This window comes from Triturus cristatus, chromosome 5_2 (assembly GCF_964204655.1).
Source record: "Triturus cristatus chromosome 5_2, aTriCri1.1, whole genome shotgun sequence".
Lineage (NCBI taxonomy): Eukaryota > Metazoa > Chordata > Amphibia > Caudata > Salamandridae > Triturus > Triturus cristatus.
Genome location: NC_140588.1, coordinates 899,607,245 through 899,626,534, shown reverse-complemented (window position 1 = coordinate 899,626,534; position 19,290 = coordinate 899,607,245). Strand labels below are relative to the sequence as shown.

The following is a 19,290-nucleotide window of genomic DNA, read 5'->3' as shown; positions in this document are numbered from 1 at the left end:
TGCGTGCTGCATTTGCTGGCCTGCTGACATGAGGAATCCCCTCATTGCCCATAGGTGGCCGAAATCGTGGACCACCCCGAAGGTATATTGGCTATCTGTATATATGTTTATTCTTTTTCCCTTAGCCAATGCACATGCCCTCGTAAGTGCCACGAGTTCAGCTGCTTGTGCACGTTTGGCAGCTCCTAGCCTTCCCCCTTCCAACAATTTGTTAGCAGTGCCCACTGCATAGGAGGCCTGCAGTATTCCATTGTTATCCCTGTGACATGACCCATCCACAAACAGGTCCCCGTGGGCATCTGGCAGTGGAGTGTCTTTCAGTTATGGGCGCACCTTGGTATACCTTTATTTTTATTTATTTTTTACTAACTTTTATTTTGCAATAATTATATGTCAAGTTTACGGTTCCATTACATGAATATTCACTGGCACATAACCATACATAATGCATCATTTTATGCATTAATAAAATTAGCATGAAAGACATAGAAATGTGATACCTGCTGGTCATCTGAAGTTATACGCCCCACAAGAGTCATCTCCCTCACCTGGGCATAATGCAGCGACCTAAGAGGAAATTGCACAATATATAAAAACAAACATCCAATATATTCAGTGCAAATGTCAGCATTGCTCCAAGTGTTCTCTCCTATTAGTGTATGTTCCAAAGTCAACATAGTATTAAGGCACTAGCTTGTGTCAGTATCGTGCATCATTGGATGTTCAATGAGGTACATAGTGAGGGGGGCCCATATGTCCCGAGACCTGGAGGGCGTTGGCAATAATTCGGCATATATGTGTAGTTGTTCCTGCCATAGAATCAGGTCCGTAAGCCATTCCTTAAATTTAGGCGTTCTGCCCCTGCCCCATCTACAGGCCACCCTACGCCTGGCCAGCACCATGCTGAAGGCGACAAACCTACGCTGGACAGCCGGTATCAACTCCACATATCCCAGTAGTGCGAGCAATGGGGACATCGGTATGTCTAGGTGGGTCATGTGTTCCACGGCTTCAAATACTTGTTGCCAGTATAAGTGTACTGTCCCACACTCCCATGACAAATGAAAAAAATAAGCATTATCTGCTTTGCATCTATCACAGCAAGCGTTATCGCGCAGCCCATAGCGGTGTAGTCTAGTGGGCGTATAATAGAAACGGTGTAAACATTTATAGTGGGTGATGCGTAGTCGACTGTTCGAGGAAACAGTTTCTGTCTGTTTGCAGAAATAGTCCCACTGTTGGTATGTGATGTCCTCCCCCAATTCCTCGCTCCATTTGGCATGCGCCGGACAAGGAGTGTATTCTAGTTCAGTGTATAGACTGTGATATAAAGCAGACACGAGGTGCGCAGCCCCAGGTGAGCGCAGCATGTGGTGCAACGGGGCCAACATGGGGGCTCATGAGGGTATGCTGGCGTGTGCTCTTTAATACCCTGCCGTAGACGCGCGTACAGAAAGATATCCATAGTGCCATGTCTTTGAATTTACCATGACCATGAAGGTCACCCCAGCAAGTAAGATGAAACTTAGATTTGGTCTTAGAAAATATTCCCTCCAGGAGTAGCGGCATCTTGGGGTGGTAGGTAAGTGGAAGTAACGGAGAATAGATCATCTGTGCCGCAAGTATATGGGAGAGGCGTTGCCATGCTTTAACCGTGCAATCAACGAATGATGGCCCTTCAGGTCGTCTTTCAGGGATGAACAAGATCACCCCATCCAGGGGAATAGGATGTGCCAGCCAATGCTCCGTGGCGACCTGAGGCGTGTATCTGGGGGGTGGAACCAACAGTGTGCAAAGTGGGCCTGAGCACACAGATAATATATTTCAAAATTGGGCACGTTAAACCCTCCTCAAGCATAAGGGCGAGTAAGTATTTCCCATTGTAGACACGCTTGTTTACCACCCCAATTCAACCGTATAAATTCAGAGCGGAGCATATTAAAAAAAGTCTTTCCCGGATAGAGCAGTATATTTAGGAAGAAATATAAGAACTTGGGGAGGATAATGATTTTTATAAGCGATATACGTCCCGCCATGGTGAGTGAGAGAGCTATCCATCTAGTGATGCAGCCTGTGATGTGTTCGAGCGCGCGGCCGTAATTACAGCGTAGTAATTCCTCCCGATCAGTGGTGACGTGCACTCCTAAGTAGGTTACTCCCTCTGTACACCATTCAACAGGGTAGTCAGCAGAAAACGGCACCGCTGCCAAAGTGAGCGGGAAGATCTGGGATTTGGCCCAGTTAATAGTAATTCTCGAGAGTCCACCAAATTGAACAAACTCTCACAGCAGCGGATTGAGATTTTGAAACGGGTTTTTAACATATAAGGTGACATCGTCCGCATATAGCGAAATTAATATGGGACGTAGGAAACATCTGAGGGCTTTTTCCTGCTGGTGTTGTCGCAATCGCACCGCAAGGGGCTCGATGGCGAGAGCAAACAGTAGTGGGGAGAGAGGGCATCCTTGACGGGTGCCTCTCGTGAGCATGATGGAGGAGGAAGTATGTCCATTGATTCGCACCCGAGCAGTGGGAGAAGTATAAAGAAGGCGCACCCACAAACTAAATCTAACAGGGAATCCCATGTTTTGGAGTATGGTGAACAGGTAGTCCCACTCGACCGAATCAAAGGCTTTCATGGCGTCTAACAAGACAGCCGCTAGTGCCAACTGGGGGTCGATATTATGCATAAAAGAAAAGAGCGTGCGCAGATTATGGGAAGTCGCCCTCCCTGCTATGAAACCTGCCTGATTGGGTAATACAAGTTTTTCCATTACTAGAGATAAGCGATTCGCCAGGGGTTTCGCGAGAATCTTTGCGTCTGTGTTAAGGAGAGATAGGGGCCTGTATGAATCGCAGTGATCCACAGGTTTACCTGGCTTTAAGAGGGAGATGATGAGCGCTTCCTTCATGGTGTCCGGAAGAATTTGAGCCTCCAGGGCCTCTTCGTAAACCTCACTCAATATAGGTAGCAATTGTTCGATATAGGACTTGTAAAATCCACCGGTAGGCCATCGGACCCCGGGGCTTTTCCGGATTTAATTTTCATGATTGCGTTTACGGAACTCATCTTTCTCAAAAGGCGCAGCCAGAAACTCTCGTTGAGAATCTCCCAGCCAGCCCATAGTAATATCTTTAAGAAAAGGGCTAAAGTCAGGGGGGGCAGTCCGTCGAGTGGAATACAGATCCTCATAAAAGGAGGTAAACGTGTGTAGTATGGCACGGCTATCTCTGTGGCGTGCGCCCAATTCATCAAGAACATCGAAGACATAGTTAGAGAACCTAGGCTTTTGTATATCCTGGGCTAGTGCTCGACCTGGCCGCCCCCTCTCACTGTATCAACACGCCATAAAATGCTTTAACCCGGAAACGGATCTCCCATTCAGCAGTGTCAGTGTATTTGGTTAGCTTGTCCCGCAGCGCAGCTCTCTGTGTAACTGAGCGTTCGCGCCACATGTCCTCCTCCAGTTGCTTGAGTTCACCCTCTAGTCGCCTCAACCTACGCTGGATATCTCTGAGCACTCCGAAGCTCTTTGCCATGCAGAACCCGCAAATTGTAACTTTGAAAGCTTCCCAGAGAACACTCATGCTAGCTACTGAACCCTTGTTCCGGTCCAAAAAAATCGGTATTCTCGTCTCCTAGCTCCGCCTGAAAGACAGTGTCCAGGAGGGCTTCAGGCACCAGTCTCCAACTAAAGGGGGCGGCTATGGAATTTGGAGGGGAGATCTGCAGGAGTACAGGCGCATGATCTGAGAGTGTTCTGGCCATGTGTTGTGTGGCAGCAATCCAGGGCGCCGCCCCTCGTGAAACAATCAGTAGTCAAGACGAGACCAAGCAGCGCGGGCTGTGGTGTAATATGTGCCCTCCCTGTGACCCGGATGGTCATATCTCCATGCATCAATGAGCCTGTGTGCCGAGAGGAGTTGTGATAGAGTCTCCTGTGTCTTTGTGTAATGATGAGGTTGAGGATGGGAGCGATCTAGTGTGGGACATAATGCCGTATTAAAGTCCCCTCCCCAAAGAACGTATGTAGAGCCCACCTGCAGGATCTGCCCCCATAAAGTAGTGTAATAGTCGGGGTCGTCTATATTAGGTCCATAACAACATGCCAGAGTAACTGATTGCTTTCCTAAAACTCCCCAAAGAAGGCAGTATCTACCAGATGAGTCTCCCAGCGATCCACCCAAGACAAAGGGAGTGCCCCTCTTTACCAGAATCAGATTGCCCCTTTAATATGTCGAGTATGAGGAAAAGGCTCTGACCGACGCCCATCTGGTACCAAAACAGGGCGGTCTGAGGGGGTCTGTATGGGTCTCCTGGAGCATTGCTATGTGTATATTATGTCTGTCGAGATATGCCAAAATCTGTCTACGCTTACGTGGGTTCCCCAAACCAATGATATTCCATGTGAGCATATTTATGCGTAAGGGGTCAGCATTCGACGCCATAACAGTGCCGCAATGGAATATCAAGTGATGTCACATAACTAAGTGTGGGAGTACATGCTATCATGTGCGTCAATGCATAAGACTGGCCATGTGTCATATTGGAACCTCTGTAATACAGTAAATAAAACAAAAACACCTCCACCCACAGCAGCACTTCAATCATGCCGGGATCGTCCCACCCAGGCAATACCGAGTAAATTCCGAACAGTGCGCAACAAAAAGAAACTGAGTGCATTGACAACATAACAGAAACCAACAAAGTATAAGGGTGATTGCCCATGAGGGGGGTCACCAGGGTAACACAGACAGCTCTCCTCCCACATCCCTGACTAATGCTGGTCTCCATGTTCCAGTAAGGAAAGAACAGGCCAGGGGGGTGGAAAAGGGCTTGGCTCACCATAAAATTATACCAGCTACTATTATGGAATATGGCTATTAGCAAAATCAATAAAGAGCGTGCATGTCATGTCCGCAACATAAACAGTCACTTATCTGGATTCATCCGGTATTCTCCAATGCAATACCTTCGGGCTGGCACACCCTCGTCAACCAGTCTCAACAATCTGCCCACAATAATATGCAACATGAAACTAAGTAAACGCCTCCAGACTCGGGATGGGCCGCATAGTTCGCAACCCAGACTATGCAGCTGGAAGGGGAAATTAATCCATTAGAGATGTAACTCATAGGGGTACCTTAGTTCCCAACGCCAACTGAGCATGTGAAAAAGGATGTCAGTCTATGTGAGGAGAAGGCGATCTAGAAGCTTGATCAGTGGATGCACCTCCCGGAGAGCATCTGTGAAGCGTCTTTAGGAATTCTTCCACCTGGAGTGGGTTTGTGAAGATGGTGTACTTCCCACGATGGGACACCCTCAGACGAGCCGGATAGAGGAGGGCATACTCAATCTGGGCTTTACAAAGCTTTTGCTTGACTCCCACGAATTTCCCGCGCGCCTCTTGCACCGCAACAGTAAAGTCGGGAAAGATGGTGAATTGGACGCCCTTGTATCTCAAAGACTTATTTTTTCTCGCCTTCTTCAGGGCCGCATCCCGATCACGATAATTGAGGAGACGAGCCACAATTGGTCTGGGGTGCTCCAGGAGGAGGGCGAGGTCCCAGTGAACGATGTGCGCGCTCCACAAATAATTGGGCAGAAAACGGATCTTCCTTGCTGGCTCCTGATAGCAACCGCTCAACATATTCCTCCATGCGTCCCGTATTGGGGCTTTCCGGTATGCCCACGATCCCGATGTTATTCCGACGACTGCGGGCTTCAAGGTCTTCATTCTTTGCCGCGATCACTTTGAGTAATTTCTCCATGTGTGATACTTGCTTCTGCAGCTGTGGCGTCTTCAGTGTCGGATATGCGTCGCTCAGCCTCCTTCAACTGCCCATCGTGTTTGTCTACTTTCTGGACCAGGAAATCCAAGCGAGTGTTCATAGTGTCCATTTTCCCTGACAGATCCGACAGGCTATGTTGTAGGGCCAGGAGTAGCATCTTGACTTCGTCCTCCTGTGCGGGAGGTTGTGTGCGCGACATGTCGCCAGTCGCCAGGCTGGATTCCTCTGGGTTCGAGCGTGTGGCTACCCTTTTGGCCTCGAACACTAATTTAGGCTGTTGACCATCCGGCTTTCCCATGACAGCAGCTGAGAGCCATAGCACCAGCCACGTGACTCTCCCCAGATGAGAGCAAGAAGATCAGCCCGCAGAACTTTAGTAAGGTACAGGAGGGGGATCCAAGGATCACAGATGCACACTGCCACGGCGTGTCACCAAACTTCTCAGTTCTCTCGATGATTCACCCGCCCAGCCAGTCCATCTGGCTAATCAGAGTAAGTGAAGGGCGGCCCACCAGCATGGGGCATGTCACCAGTATTTGCGCGATCTCTATGCAGGGTAGCCCCCGACTTAGTGTTGCTCAATCCGCATATGGGTGTATCACGTAGCCCTGGAGAAGGAGAGTGCCTGCTGCCCACAGTTCTGATGTATTCCCAAGCAGCACAGCATATATCACATGCCAGTAAACAAGCTGGGTACCCCAGCCCAGAGGATATACAGACTGTGATCACGCAGAAGATGTCAGCATTGTAGTCATGGACCGTCCAAAAACCCTATCCGTTTAAAAGAATGCAGCGCGGAGGACAGGCTGGGTCAATCTTTCAGGGCCCCTCTCTTTGATGTAGGCCGCGGCGGGTATGTAGCATGTAGTCCAGGCCAACAAGTGAGATTCCAACAATATTACAGTGGGCCCTAGGTCCGGGTGACACTGTTCCTGGCCGTCATGCGTGACTTGACCCACCGCAGTATTAATGCGAGTGATAACAGGGGCCAACTGTGTACGGGATATGTAAGCACTTCCAGTCGTTTCAATGTCTCTTAAGGCCTAGCAGGCAAAGATGGCCGTGCCGCCGATGGCAGCGTCGCCGCACCCAGCGCAGATCAAGGAGGGCCGCGTTGAGTTGCTGCAGTGTGTGCCCTCTACACTCACCGCGCCTCTCCCGCCGCTGCGGTATATGGGTCCAGAGATGTTGGTCATGCGGTATTTCGTGGCTGTATCTACGAAACAGCTTGCAGTCATCAGGATACAGCCCACTCACCACGTGGGCGCCGCGGCACTCGAGTGCCGGGCACAGCCGGGCAGATCTCCAGGCAGTTATTCAGCGCTCCTCCGCTGCACTCTTCAAACGCTTCTGACTGTCCCGTCGAGCGCCACTTGCAGCTGGAAATCACTCCGGAGACAGCCTGTCTGTTGGGCTATACAATCCCGGTGCTCTTTGTCGAAATGTATAGCAGTGTCAGAGGATAATTGCAAGGATTATAAACCAAACAGCCAGAGCTGCACAGGCGTGCGGCCATCTTGGTCATGCGCCACCTAGCGCCCCCCACTTTGGTATACCTGTCTGTAGCCAGTGCACAATCATGAAATGCATCATGTAGGTCATGCTCCGTGGGCAAAAGGCATGCTGGATTCAGAGTGGTGCACCTTTTGATGACAATGTGTGACACTGGTAGTGTCATTTCATATCTGGTAAGATGCGCATTTGTCAGATGCTGGGTCTTGGTAGACATAAGAAGTGTATCCACTGCATGGGGAACATGCAAGACCATGGTGTGTGCCAGTACTATTTTTTCTGACAGTTCTACTGCTAGTGCGGCCGCCGCGACTGCCCAGAGGCAAGGCAGAAGCGCTGAATCTACTGGGTCTAAGGTGGCAGAATAGTATGCCACTGAGCGGTAGAAAGATCCATGCTTTTGTGTCAGGAGCCCCAGTGAGCATCCCCCCTTTTCATGGCAGAACAGGTGGAAATCCTTGCTGTAATCTGGAAGGCCTATCGCTGGGGCCCCTACTGAGTTAATTTTTCAATTTGTGGAACGCCTTGTCGCAGTCCTGCGAACAGGGCACAATGTCTGGTACATCTTTGTCCGTGAGGGCTTGTAGGGGCTTGGCAATCAGAGAGAAATTTGGAATCCAGTGGCGGCAGTATCCTGCCACCCCAGGAAAGCATGAACCTCTTTTTGTGTCCGGGGTCGGGGAAAGTGGGTGATGGTGGATATTCTGTCAGGCAGTAATTTTCTTGTTCCTTCGGACAATTCATGGCCCAAATACTTCACAGCATTTAGGCAGAACTGAAATTTCTTTGGGGAGACCTTGTAACGCTTCAGTGTTAGATGGCGCCAGAGGGTAACAGTGTCCTTTGCACAAGCGTCCCTGGAAGGTGAAGCTAATAGCAAGTCGTCTATATACTGGATAAGTGTGGAACCCTCCTTTAGTACTAGGGAGTCCAAGTCTGTTTTTAATGTATTTGTGAAGATGGAGGGGGACTCTGTATACCCTTGAGGAAGATGACAGCAGCAAAATCTTTCAGAACGAAAACAGAATGCAAAAAGATACTGGCTGTCAGGGTGCAGCGGAATGGTGAAGAAGGCGGAGCTAAGATCCAGCACTGTGAAGTGTGTTGCTGTCACTGGAATATTGGACATTATTGTAGCTGGGTAAGGGACCACTGAAAATGAAGGTATTTTGTTCAATTCTCTTAGGTCTTGGGTAAACGATAAACAGGGGCCCTGTCTGGGCCCTTGGAAGCTTTCTTTACAGTATGTATCTGTGTGTTGCATGGGCTAGAGCATATCTCTTTTATTATTCCCTGTTGGAGGAGGTCCGTTATGACTGTTGCTATGCCCTCCTCCCCCTCACTTGAAATCTTGTATTGTGGCACTCTTGAGAGGGGGGGCTCCTGGCTTTAATTTGATCTACACATGTCGGTAGTTTAACACCTGTCCCATGCCATTGTTACTTAGGGCCCAGACCTGAGGTGGCACGCAATCACGCAATTCTAGCGGTATGACTGGGTCTGTGCATGTCATGAAAGCCTGCAACATCAAACCGTTTGCCAAGCTTTCTAGGAAAACCCCTGTTGGTGAACAATGTATGGTGCATTGTAATTTGCAAAGCAGATCCCTACCAAGTAAATTTACGGGGCAGAACCTGCTGAGGATGAACTGGTGGTTGACATTGATGGTGCCTACTACTAGTTTTAGTGGCTTTGTGAGATATTCATCTATTGGTTGTCCTGTCATTCCGACTGTCGTTACTTGTATTCTCGAAAGTGGCACCTCAGGCATCTGAGAGGCCTTCAGCATTGATCTTTGAGCTCCTGTGTCTACTAGGAATAGAACAGTTTTGCCCAAAACTGTTCCCTCCGCATATGGGCCAGATTGGTCCATGGCTATTGTGGAGCTATTAGGCAGTCTTCCACTCCCAGGCATCCCTAGAACATGCCTTGAGGGGGTGGTGGAAAAGCACCGTCCTCTTACACCCATTCGTCCCTTTCCATCCAATCATCCATGTTACGTCTATTCTGTTGCGGGGCGGAGGCATGTCATTTGATGCAAACCCTTGCTGAGCAATATTTCCGTAGTCTGTACGCTGGGTGTTATATTGGTATTGTTGTACTCTATTCTGTGTTGGCCTACTAGGCTTCCAGTGGTTGGGGCTTTACAGTAGAAACATGCTGTTCCTGGTGGTTGTCGGGAAGCTGACCTGCCAATTTGTTGTCTGCCTGTTCCCTTTTCTCTTCCTCTTCCCCTCCCCCTCCCTTGCTGGCTTGTATAAAACTGCTCTTGAGCTACCATCAATCACACTTTTTCTTTCTTTATTTTCTCTACCTCCATTGTCTGTGCATTGGACTGGTAATTAGCGCAGTACCTGGCTGCTGCAAATACCATTTCAATTGGTTCCTGTTGCCAGCAAACAAATTATGTTTGCAGGTGTGCCTTGATCGGTGGCCTCAGCCCTTGAACAAAAGTGACAAATTCAGGCATGGCATCTCCCGTTGGATTCTTTAATCCGCTGTTCTGCTGGTAGATTTGCAGAAGGAGGTCAAAATATGAATTTACGCTCTCATCTTTTTCCTGTTTTGTATGTGTTATTTTGTTCCAGTGTAGTTAAAAAGATTTTTCTCTTTGGACTGATATAAAGAGTTATGTCACATAGAGATCACGTATTTCATTCATCAACTTGCACACTTTCAAACTCAATTGTAACCACTCCACATGAGATGTTGGAAAATTATCAATAGAAAAACCTTATTTTAGTTAAAAACATCAATTGAAGTTTATTGACATGTTAAAAGAATCTCATTATTAAATTGCATCAAATAAAAAAGATTTCCCACAGGTAGATGGCTAAAGATCAAACCTCAACCATAGCATTGAGCTAAAAGATGTATTATATCCAAAAACACAAAAAGCTATAACATATAACCTTTGGTACAGATAAAGAAGACAATCTAACAAATAAACATTTATGTAGTAGGTGGAACAATAACAGACACCGAAATTGTGTCTTGGATGTGTAGATTTGTAGTTTCGGTAAGCAGAAACAATCTGGTGACAATGCACCCTAGTTTCTTAGGGTTCTGTTCCAAAACAAAATACACCCAACAACCTATGCGTCGACGCGTTTCGGTGGTGTACAATAATAAAAACCACCTTCCTCAGGACTGACAATATATATCCTCCATGAAATAGCTTTAGCAATCATTCCTAAACATAAAACATAATGTAAGCATTAGAAAAGAAACAATGCAAACATAGCATATATATACATGTTTTCTAATAACACAAGAGAGAATACTTTATTCATGTAGATAAAAACATCACTATTAGGATAATCAAAATCCAACATAATTTTATAAAAAATAATCTAAAAATTTCCAACATCCCATTGGGAACACCACAATCAAACGAAGAGGAAAACTAATTTCTCACTCACAACGCTGTAATGTTTAATCAAATTAATGCGAGGATAATCTTCCAATGATACATCCAATTTATAATTGGTTTGTTTCTTATTTAGGTCCCCACAGTATTATTATGTAGGTTCTCTTATCATAGACCATATCCTAGTTATGTAGTCAAGTGATGTAAATACCTACATTTTTGTCGTAATAAGAATCACTGACGGATGGCTTCTGGGATAGAGAACAGCCAACGTTATGCATACGATATGTGATTATATCTAAAAAAAAACGGATGGAGAAAGAATATATTACACAGTTCTATTGGTGGAGATTGAGTCTATCACATTATTACTTCCACCATGTATTGACGATAATAATTTTACTGTAGTATCTCACCTCAGACCAATCGAATGGGGTCTCACTCCATAAGCGGGGTCACATTAATGGCTTACGCTTACAAGGTGATAAACTCTTTGTGTTTAGAAGGTAAATCACAGATACGTTCCGTAGCACTTCAGGAGCGGCACACTCTGTAAAGATGGACAATGGAACACCAATATGTCCCATTAGCAGTGTGAAAACCAGTTGGTAAATATATTCAAATTGAATCTTTTGTCAACGCCACTTACCCTCAATTTTAGAGGCACTAGTGAATCATTTGTTAGAGTGCCCAAGCGTCATCAACAGAAGCTGTTCTTTTTGGGCAAGAAGGTAATTTTCCATTCTGCCTATGGTCTTGAGTATGGCTATAAACAAAACAAATGTACGGTTTAAATTAATCCCGTAGTACAGGACGAGTTTGTGACCAAAGCATTAGCCTAACTTTAAAAATACCTTTGTTATGGTCACATATCTGTTTTCTGGAAATTCTAATTATACAGATTGCTTACTAAAGGGCAATGGGTGACCCCTTGTTCTCGACAGAAATGAGGGAACTAATGTATTGTAAGGGTCAGAAGCAATTCTAAATCGATTTTCGTATACAAAAAATTCAAAAAATGCCTCTAGTACGTCCGTTTACTAATTTTTCAGTAATATTGTTAATGAAACCTGTGTATTTAAGCGGCGATATGCGAATTCTAATTATCGCAAGCAATCTACTTCTCATGACGGGGCTAAATGTAACCCCAGAGGCAGCAGCTCTGCTAGTTTCTGTTCCTTTTATTAAAAGGGGGCTGGGGTCCCACCCGTCCTAATAATTCTAGTTTCTTATACATTACTCGTCCCCAATTATGCCTCCCAAGGGTTCCCAGCTTATAACTAACACTCGCTGTTTCTTACCTAAATGGTTTGGTGCTCGCGTTTTAACAAACGTCACAGGGTACACGCCACTTATCAGAGGACCGGCGTCTCCATATAGCGTTTTAGTACTAATGTCTGATCACGTGATCTGAATAATAGCCAGTGAAAGAGGTGAGAGGACTATAGCACAAAGATCAACAATGGTAAAAGGCCTAATATTAAGGCGAGCTCCATCTTGGAGTGGTAAAAAGGTGAAACCTGTCCTTGTATATATTCACCGATATTGGGACTGTGGAATTGTCCTAATTTTGTTCTTAAGGATAGTGGCAGACCGACAAGTCGTGCTCCGAGGAGGCGACATATATCTAAATATTAACATCGCGCAGTGTTATTCGTACATTCACTGTTCCCGAACGCGCGTTCGTCTAATTTCTGAATTATACAGAATGAACGATGCTGTGCATTTAGGATCACGAATAGACAAACTCACCACGAAGATGTGACCATACATCTATATAGATGATGTACTCGATATTTATAACGATCTATGTTAAATACACAGATTTCATAAATGAAAAAGGGGAGTGGTCAGAATTAGTCTATTCTTACACGGATCCAACTCAAAAAGACAAGAACTCAGCCTAAATCCATTAATAAATGATTAGGGTCACAATTAAATAATAATTAATTAAACAATATGTGACACTAATATGGATGTTTTATGTACTAAGTTTCATCCAATCTTCTTTGGTATTAAGGCCTTTACTAATGGTATTAAGGATGGAAATGTACCATTGTTCTCTGTTCTTCCTTTTCATTTCCAAGTTGCCACCTCTAACGTTCCCGGAATTTTTTTCTATCACAAACCACTTGAATTCTGTGTGTTTGTGCTTCACTAAACCGTAGTGTTCAACAAGAGGGGCATTTTGTTTGTTGGTTTTGAGTGCTGATCGATGTTCCAGTAAGCGTAATCTAAGTTCTCTTCCGGTTTCACCCACATACGCTAGTCCGCAAGGACAAAGTAAGAGGTAAACCACATTACAACTTCTGCAGTTACTCATGTCTTTAGATAGCATTGTGATACCATTGTAGGTAACAGATTTTGTAGTCTGACAATGTTCACAAATACTGCACGTGCCACAGGGGAAGCTACCTATAACTTTCCGCATAGTTAGTGTGGATTGTACTTGAGGCTTGTTGGTTCTATATGTGGTGACCAAATTCTTACGAATATTATCGTTGCATTTGAACGCAAAAAGGGGTTTGGGGAGCTTAATCTCCATTCCTTCATTTAAGATATGCCAATTAGAGTTGACAACGTTCTTAAGTCTGTTACTGATATTCGAAAATTGTGTTACAAAAACCAAACGTTTATCTGGTCCATCAGTTTCCCTTTTCTGTTTTGGGTGGTTCTGTTCCAACATACTCTCTCAGTTAAAAAACCTAGCTCGCTTAAATGATTGTTTAATTAACTTTTTGGGATATCCACGATCCATTAGTTTACTTTTCAAAGATTCAGCATGTTTATAGAAATCATCAAGTGATGTACAATTTCTCCGCAGGCGGAGAAATTGGCCAAAAGGTATGTTGTCTCTCTGGGCCTTGGGATGGTAACTTTTGTAATGCAACAATGTGTTTTTATCAGTTGGCTTCGTGAATAATTCAACGCTAAGGATACCATTGTTATTCTTTATGGTAATGTCCAAGAAAATAAGAGAGATATTGTCATATTGGGCCGTGAATTTAAGATTGGCATCTCCCAGGTTGAGCCATTCAAGGAATTCCAGAAGGACAACCTCATCTCCTTCCCAAATGAAGAAAATGTCATCTATGAAGCGGCGCCACATCAAGATGTTTTCATAGAATGGCGCCGCCTCATTATAGACATGTCTGTCCTCGAAACTACCAACATAGAGGCAAGCCAGGCTCGGCGCACAGGTAGCCCCCATGCTGGTACCTTTGCGCTGGAGAAATAGGTCTTCCTTGAATAAAAACATGTTATTCTTAAGAACCAAGGTGATGCATTGAATTATAAAATCTTTGTTGGCACCCCTAGTCGCCTCCGGAGTTAGCAATTGGCTAACAACCCTGATGGTGTCATCCTGGGGGATGTTTGTGTATAGAGCTTCGATGTCGAGGGTCACCAGCCATTGTTTATTCACATCAAAGCTGGTGCCCTCAAGCATCGAAATTATATGTGCTGAGTCCCTGACATAGAATTTTTGTTTAATCACAAGAGGCTTTAGAAACGAGTCAGCATATTGGCTAAAAGGTTCAAGAAGCGACCCAATACCACTCACTATAGGTCGCATTGGAGGGTTAATTTGATTTTTATGGATCTTTGGAAGTCCATAAATTGCAGGGGTCAAGGTATTCTCATTCCTAAGAAACCTCAGCTCAGCATCACATATCCAGTTATTTGATTCAGCTTCCTGTAATACATCCCTAACACGTTTATTCAAATCATTTAATTTAGAGTGGGGAACTTTGGTGTAGTGGTCTTCAACACCTAGTAGTGCTAACATTTTTTGATCATAATCTCTTGTGTTAAAGACCACCACACCACCCCCCTTGTCTGCTGGTTTGATTGTCAAATTTAAATCATCTTTTAACCCTTTAAGGGCTATTCTCAGGGTCTTAGCCATATTATTGCTATCTGGGTAGCCATTTTTAAGTATACCCTTTATTTTGGCATCGATAGTGTGTTCAAATATTTCTACGTTTTTACATACTGAATGTATCGGGGGTGTGAATGTAGATCTACCTTTTAGACCTGAGATGTTTACTGGAGTGACATATTCCCTATTTTCAAAGAATCTAGTAAGTCTAACCTTTCTAAAAAACGCTCTAAGGTCTTTTTCCAAAATGAATTTGTTGACATTCGATGTAGGGGCAAAGGTGAAACCTCTACTCAGGACTTCTATTTCCTCGCTAGTTAGGGCCCTGTCTGACAAATTAATGATAGGAATTTTATTATTAGCTTCATTATTTAGCGCCAGTACCGTTGGTTGCAAGTTTTGAGATATTCCTGGGGGGGATTCCGCTGGTATTGGCCCCTCTCCTTGTTTTGCAAGGTTATTTTGTTCCAGTCCACCTTATCGTCTGGAATTTTTTCCTTCAAATATTTCACTACTTCTTTGTGTTTTTGGTTTACTTCTTCTCATGGCATCCCTCCTCTGACCCTGTCTGGCTCACAATTTGGCCACTCTATTTTCCTTTTACAGTCCTCCCACAGGTCTTTTGGCACAATTATATTGAATAGGACATCAAAGTCTCTCCATAACAGTCCCCCCCAGCATCGCCATCCTTTCTAACTCTGTATACCACCTTGTATACCACCTTGGTTCATCTCTCATTTTCGGGAAGTCTTTAGTGAAGGACATGTCTGCTCTGGACCATGGGAAATGGACATATGCTAGTTTGTTGTCTTTACTTCCAGGTGGGGGAGGCACCTCTCACAGGGGCATAATCAATGCTGGTGCTGCTGGGGCAGGGTCGCTATGCGGGAGGTGAGGGTGAGGACGACCTCTAGGACTGCCATTATGCTTATTAGTTACTTCCACTGTTGTAATTTGTCAACTTTGTATTTTAAAGTCTCTGATATTTTATTATCGTTCCATTATTGCAGTTCTGAATCAGTGAAGCTAAGTTTAGCTACATCCCAATCGTACTGTGGGGGCAGTGAGGGAGGGTATTTTGTGGTGTCGTGGGCCTGTTTCTGAGCCTGTTGTACGAATGCGCTATGTGCTTGTGGGCATTTATCCATCATATCTGCTTGTGCCAATGACAACACCTTATCCTGATATGGTCTACAATATGTTGCTGCGAATGTGGGGACTGGCATTGTCATTTCAGCCATCTGGTGAAAGAGATCCAGGCATTTGGTGGTGTCTGTTTTTAGCATTCTTCTACCATTCCTAAGTGATGCATGTGGGGACAATGTGGTGGAGTTTGGATTGCTTACACTGCCTTTTGAGCCTATTGCAGGGCTGTCTGTTTTCCTTCTATAGCCTGTTCTAAAATGGTGATATCGTGGGCTGCCTGGTGTACATATGTACATATGTCCCATATTAACTCCCTCCACTTTTCAATCGAAAACGGGTGATCCACTGATCTGTCATCAAAAAGTTGTTTCCACTTATTATTTATTAAACGTGGGACTGTTATGTGTTTTTCTGTGCATTTTGTTAGCAACTGCTGTTTCATTTCATAGTGTTTTGAAGCTGCGTGTGCAGCTTCCTGCCTCATTAGTTCTAACAAAGGGATGTCTGGGACGGCTGCCAAGTCCATTTTCGAAACATCTTTGTTCCGAAGTTTGCACGTTAGATCTATACAAGCTGTTTGCTCCACCTCAGACAGCTCAGTGTGTTGTGTTGTAGGAGCGGAGGGTGCGATGGTGTCATCTGTTTTGGAATGGGGGTCTGTCGTCTACCCGCCATCCTCCCCATTAGCAGGTCTTCGAGGACTGTATCTCTTTCCCTCCCCATCCTTTTTGTATCCTTTTACACTGTCAACTGGAATGCATGGAAACACTCCTACGACATCTAACTGCGTCTTTCCCCAATTTTCACTTATCTTTTTCATTGCCATCTCATTCAAAAAATAGTTCTTAACTTCTAACAATTCCTTGTGCACCTTACTTTAGACATCACTTGTTACGCAAAGTCAGATCTCTTCGCTATCCTGTCATGCCATTTATGTATAAAGAGTATGGAACCCAGGTCCTTGGCGTAGGGCCACATGGTATGCTGGGGAGTCTTTTGGTGGAGCTGAATGGCTGTTATTTAAATTATTTTTACTGAGAGGGTTGCCCATGGTGGAAATGATGTTGTGATGTGTGTGAAACTATGGTGGTATGCAAGCAGTAACCCTTGTTGCTTTGCAACAACAGTTCAGATATACCAGACAAAAAGGAAAAGGTGGTTGGGGGGTCGAGTAAAAATGCAGACACACAACACGATGGGTGGACGAACGTTATCATACGCTTTCAGCCAGCCTCCAGCGTTTGCGACGGCAGAGGAAACCGTTCGTCAGTCAAAAGACAGTTCAATTGGTACTAGTTCACCAAAGCATTCACAAGTGGGAAAGGAAAGAGAAAAATCCTGGACGCTAGTGACATGGCGATACCCGCTCCCATGGATAGAAACGAAGGTGTCAGGAAAGTTGGAAGAAATAATAGTATTTCCATCTCCTTGCGCTCTGCTGAGGTTCCAGAAGGGCAGGAGGGGTGGCTAGACGGAACTGAAGACCCCTTGGGCTATGCCGTTAGGATCCAGTCAGTCAAAAACACAGGGTATTCAACAGTAAGGAAGTAATGGCGCACAGCAGGTAAACGTAGGTAATATGAGCTCAGATGTATATTATGGTGCAAACAGGGAGGGGAAACCCCACAAACCCCTCAAATCATGTAGGGAAAACCTACAATCAAACAATAGGAACAATCCTGTGCACACATACAGTTATCAAATCAAAGTTGACATGGGTGAGTACAGAAATGTCAAACGAAGCATCCGCATGTAAACTGGTGATTCTGTTTAATAGGCGTAACCAGCCGACACGTGTTTCTCCGTACACCGTATGGATGCCGCCAGGACGTCTCGGCACACTTCTCACTATGTAAGTCCCGTTTTAAATTGTCTCCTTTGATAGGCACCGATACTGACAAAGTTTCTTTGCTTTTGAGCACGAGCGTTCTTGTAAATGTTGTCGTTGCCTGACTTGGGCTCTGGTTCTTGTTTTTATTTCAGATTTTTTGGTCGCATAGACTTTCTCGTGCTGAAACTTTGCCCTGTACTCACGGGCTTGGGCCAATATATGTTGAATACGCTGCAGTTTTGACTTAATCTTACGTTACTGGCGGCTTGCCATCTTGATGACTACCTTTACTTCTATTTGAAGGTATGTTTTGTTTTTCTGCACCGTGAAGTTTTGCTTACGCATCACACATGTACTTTCTGGCCACTCACACTAGGTAGTGTTCTTACATTCTTACAGAGATCAAACCGATTTGTCTGGCCTGATTGACCTACCATTCTCACCTAGTGCTTTACCCAGCCGGGTTGGAATTATCACCGGTTGAGGGGTAAGATCCTTTTGTAAACTTTGTTTACGGACGTTAAGTTGGGTTTACTGGTTATGCCTTTTTGAACACGTAATAAATTTTTTTTCTACATTATTTTCCGCCATACATTTTTTCCAGCATCCACTGTCATTTTGGCTAAAGCTACAGGTATGGATGCATTCTTTGGTTCTGCTACTTTTAAAGATCCTTGACACCTTCCCTGAATCGTCTTTGCACCTGTATTAGACCTTTTCCTTGACCACGTGTTCTGGTGCATTTCTGCTGTTCATTGGAAATAATTTTGTCTTTCTTCTTCCTTTCTTCCCTTTTCTTCGTTTCTTTTTCACCGAGTGGTGGTGAAGGTTGACTCAACACCTTTGTTCTTAACAGCACGTTTCTCAGCACCCTCTTGCAGTAGTGGTGTTCCTTTTTTCTTTGGTTCTTAGACAGGCGAGTCAATTTTACGATTTTGTCTTTCTCACATTCTTGCAACTACTGTTTTTGTGGCATATATTTGAGTATGAAATGTCTTGTATCTTTCCCAGCCCTGAAGAGTCGTGGTCTACTCTTTCCATGACGAAACACGTGTCGGCTGGTTACGCCTATTAAACAGAATCACCAGTTTACATGCGGATGCTTCGTTTGTCATTTCTGTACTCACCCATGTCAACTTTGATTTGATAACTGTATGTGTGCACAGGATTGTTCCTACAGTCAAAAACACAGAGCAGAAGTGGTGAACTCCTCAAGCAGTTGAAACACGCATGAAACATAAATGCAATATTTGGCAGCTCTGCACAGAAGCGCTGTATTATGGTGTGTGGTGTGACTGAGTGCGGTGTGAATCCCAGAATAGTAAGAGGGGAAAAGGGAACAGGATGAGTGGTACTTCAGAGGACATAAGAAGTAACACGCAAATGGGAGGTAACGTATAGTACAGGACAAATATTAATAGGTCGGCCAGCCAGTCCATGGTAAGTGGGTGGTTATATTAAGTGGCATTTTTATTAATGGAGGCAATAAGTATTAAAGGGGTGTTCAGTCCGTTGTCAGAGAGGTAGCAGCATATTACTGTCAGTTACATAGTATGTACAATACCCAAATAAAATGATAGCCTGGCAAGAACTGGAAACACCCTACAACGATAGGACGGTAAGTGTAAACCTAACAGTATTTAACCACAATATATGAGAGGCACATCACAGTAACACAGTAAAAAAATGCAATTAAACCCAAAATGATAGAGAATAAAATAACAGATACTCCCTCCCCGTTGTGCCTAGCTGTACACC

General features: G+C 44.7%; 1 long non-coding RNA gene across 1 annotated transcript; it reads left to right on the top strand.

Annotated features, from left to right (window-relative positions):
- The first annotated feature begins 17,510 nt into the window (after nt 1-17,510).
- Nucleotides 17,511-18,703, top strand: LOC146829381 (uncharacterized). Its single transcript, XR_014961973.1, has 4 exons — nt 17,511-17,553; nt 17,685-17,835; nt 17,932-18,019; nt 18,544-18,703. It is a non-coding gene; the product is annotated as an uncharacterized LOC146829381 (long non-coding RNA).
- Nucleotides 18,704-19,290: the final 587 nt, after the last annotated feature.